General features: G+C 42.5%; 1 long non-coding RNA gene across 1 annotated transcript; it reads left to right on the forward strand.

Annotated features, from left to right (window-relative positions):
* The first annotated feature begins 1,003 nt into the window (after positions 1-1,003).
* On the forward strand, positions 1,004-3,651 carry LOC140906323 (uncharacterized). The gene is made up of 3 exons (XR_012157064.2): positions 1,004-1,101; positions 2,519-2,686; positions 2,960-3,651. It is a non-coding gene; the product is annotated as an uncharacterized LOC140906323 (long non-coding RNA).
* The last annotated feature ends 410 nt before the right edge of the window (positions 3,652-4,061 follow it).

Here is a 4,061-nt window from a genome sequence, read left to right on the forward strand (position 1 = left end):
CCATGAGTTATAAACCCAAATTTCACTAAAAGTCACTGTTGAACACTACAGGTTCAAGTTCAAGATCTGAAGGCAACAGACCTGAGCTTGATTCTGGGCTGCATGCGGAAAGTGAGAATTGCAGCTTCATTGAGTAATTCTAGTGTAGCCGACTAAGTTGCACCATGTTGAATCTCCAGTTCGTTCTTACACCAGAAATACACAGTGCATACAGGAGTGTCTTTAGGTAACTGGAAGAGCCAAGACTGTGAGCCTCGCACTCACATGTCCATCCCTATCTGTTTGTTCTCTTCTTTCATCTTTGCAGCAATGGAAAATGGAGATCTCTGTATCATACTACCAGTTTGCTGGGTAATCCAAAGCCTGACCTCTAAAATTTCAGCCAAGGCAAGGGTGTGGTGGTGGTGGGACATTCTAGGGCTACAACCAAGAGCTCCTACACCAGTACCAGAGCTCCCTCCAACTCAGTGGTGACTGTACTTCAACAAATTCCCTGCATGATTCTCAGTGGCGGAAATGGAAACAAAGCCACCTGCACTGCCAATAGGCCGAATGCAGCCGTCAGTAGGAGTTGCATGCTTGATAGGCCAGAATACAACTATATTCTTAACCAAACAAAGGCAGCAGAGTGCCTGGTTACTATCTTCCTCTCCCTGCACACTACTAATGTTCAGCTGGTCGGGAAAAGGAAGTGCTTCTTGCTTCTGACACAAAACACTCAAGCTTTCCTTTTGATGGTGAAGAAACTGCAGATTCACACTCTCCCATTGTCTCCGACCCAATTAGGGGATTGTAATCAAGTCTCATTCAGGCCACCAGAATCTCTAAAACCAGGCCTGGTTTAGAATATGGTGACCAGTCCCTTTTCATTGAAGCAAAAATTGTTCTCAGGATTGGAAGAGGGCCCACTAGGTGGCTCTCTAGCTCAGGCTGTTAGAAGGGAACTCTGGCCTTGTAAGCGTACACATTCCTCCAGCTATGATACTCTTTGGTAGGCTGGAGCCTTTCTATCATGGCTGAGCCATAGAAACAGGCTGGGCTGCAGAAGGCAGCAGTCTTTCCCTACATGAGGTAGGATCCCTCAAGACACTTGTGCCTTTGGTGGGTTTCCCTCCTCACGTCTTTCACTTTGTGTGTCTATCCTCCTTCTGCTTCTATGCTGCTATCTATGCTGCCTATCCATCTGCTGGGTCTGCTTGTTACCCTTTCTTCCCTAGCCTCCACCTTCCAATACAAGGCACAGCCTGGGATGGGGGAGGAGGCACGAGGCAGTTAGCGAAGCCAGGCTGAGTGGTTTTCTGGACTGCGAGATCAGAAAAGGTTCAGGATGGGCTTCCTTGCCCTCATTTCTGATGCTGCCTGCGGCGGCTGGTCCCCAGGCTAGTCACATCCATCATTAATGCCTGCTCCACTGGCTTAGAGAATGATCTAAATTACACTGGCAGAGTTTTGGTTGGGCAACTCAGAGAAAATCTGCCGGGGAATAACATTTCTGCCTTCCCCTCCACACTCTCCTTTTGCTCTTGTACTAGAAAAACAGGTTCTGGGAGGATTTCTTTACCTTCCCCAGCCAAAAATTTAGAAGGGATGTTCCTGACACAGCACTGCAGCAAATAACAACCACTTGACCCACAGCCATCTCCCTCCCAATACTAGCCCATGGCTCAGGAATATTCCCTGGTTCTCAGATTGTATTCTTTATTTCCCTAGGGAAAAGTTAACATGGAAATATTCATGGCTTTTGAATTACACTGGAAAGCCATTAAACAGCTATATTGCATCACCCAAATAGCAATCCTGTAGCAGGTCTATTCCTAAAATGGGGATTCATTTCAGAAGTCTCTGCACTCATATGAGCCATATTTTGGACAGAATGTCACCTAGATATTAGAGAGAATGTCCAGGCCTGCATCCTTAGCTCTGGCACAGCACAACTGAGGTGGGCAGGGAGGCAAAGGTGGATCTAACCCACCTCTTCTGATCCTGGCGCAGGCTGCAGGTCAGCTGTCCCCCAGCATAAGTTAGAGCTGCCACAGGGCTGCCCTACTTTACACCAGGTGGAAGAGTCCCCTAGGGAACTCTTCTGACACCCCCAACATTGATGGAGTGTAGTCCCATTCTGGAGTCTCCCGTGTACAGAGGAATCCCAAACTACTTCTTTAATAATCATAATACTTAATTCGTCAGAAGATCTCAAAGTACTTTACCAAGGAGGTCAGTGTCATTAACTGATACTGATTCCTACTTTTAGGAATCTCCAGCTGCCCAAGGCGAAGGCCATATGTCTATTCCTATCTGAATGTATATCATTAACACAGAATGGACTGAGTAGCAAGGACGCCTTCAAAGAAACTAGTTTAACACAGAGACAGCAGATTTCAGAACTGCTCACATGATTGTAATGCCTTTTAAAACAATGTTCATTTGGAAGGGCGTTAACTATAGGCCAACTCTTTGGAAATAGCTAACTTCTCTCAGGCTTAAACAAACAAGCAAATATTTTCACTTCCATACATAGAATCTCAGGAGCCTCCAGAGTGGATGATTCAGAATGGATGGAGGAAACCATGGGTTTTTCAAGTCAGATATCTTGCCTCTTGCAGTGACTAATACCTTATGTTTCAGAGAAAAATGCACTTCTCCTTTTCTCCATAATCCATCTGGTCAACTGTGCAACTCGGTACAGGTAAGGGGAAGGGGGAGGGAATTTAAGGTTTTTTCCTCGTTGCTGATCCCTGTGGCAATCAGCTTATATTCCAAAGCATGAACTTTGATTATCTGTATCTCAGTCTACATTATTGATAGTTATAATATTAGAAATCCAGACCCAATATTTAACTCATGGCTGCCATTAATGTAGTCATGTCTACACCCCATATCTAGATGACACTGTTTTAATCAGAGTCTTTGGAAACAACTAATACATCATTAACAATTCGTTCATTTTGTATTGAGCCAGTGACCTGTGAACCTATGGGACAACGCCTGGAACAATGTTAATCAAACAGCAACATCTCATAATCCAAAAGAAAAAGGAAAGATTCACTGATGATTTTCCACTGAACATCTCAATTTTCATTTTGTTTTGACTCAGTCGTGTAAATCACATTAGCCCCACTGGATAAGTCTCTGACAACTTGGACCATGTGTCCTGTGCATTCTTGCATATGCTTGATCTTTCACCTCTTCCAAATTTGGTGCCAATACTCTACAAAGACAAGATTTTTACTTCCCATCCTTAGGCAGAGATGGGGGCAACATTATTAATCTTAATTCAAAGCAAGAGGAGTAAATCCATCACTGTAATAGTCACTCCCACACTCCAATTTTTTCCCTATTGGCAAAAATCTTTGCAATCAGAAGGGCATGAGAATTAACTTGATTTATATTCTGGAGAATAAGGAACAACCACCTGGGAAAAGGATCATCCCACTGAGTCACTCAGGTTGGACCAATCCAACCCCTGCTGAAATGCATGTCTTGCATTTAATATCGAGAATTCTCTTTGCTTAGGAAAGCTTACTTGCCACTTCAACAATTTTTATGAGATAGTTTTATTTTATGTCTTTTAAAATAATGTTGATGAATGCACATCCATTTGGCTTTTCAGTTACAACTACTATGAACCCAGTTTAGATTATTCTGCCTGTTCAATAACTCCCATTTTTTCCATAATATAAACTTTTGTTTGTTTGTTTGTTTGTTTAATGTGTGAGAGAAAATGGAAATTTTCTTGGTGGATGGATTGCTGGAGTTACTGATTTTTCAGTTTTAATGTGATAGTCTACTTCCAGACACCTTGGAAGATACCTAAGAATTCTTCCAACTCTGCTTTGACTGTAAGTTCTGTGACATTTACTGAAAATATGTTTGTACCTGTTTTCATGGCCAGTTAGGTTTTGAGTCATTACACTGGTGGTACAGATGAATTTACCTTCTGGAAAGTTATTACATGACACTGTTTTTTAAAACAAGTAGTAAAAGATATTTGACTTTGTATTGGGAATTTATGTACTCAATATGAAACAATCATTGCTTTAGAATTCTGTGCAGTTTCTTTA

Source organism: Lepidochelys kempii, chromosome 1 (assembly GCF_965140285.1).
Source record: "Lepidochelys kempii isolate rLepKem1 chromosome 1, rLepKem1.hap1, whole genome shotgun sequence".
Taxonomy (NCBI): Eukaryota; Metazoa; Chordata; order Testudines; family Cheloniidae; genus Lepidochelys; species Lepidochelys kempii.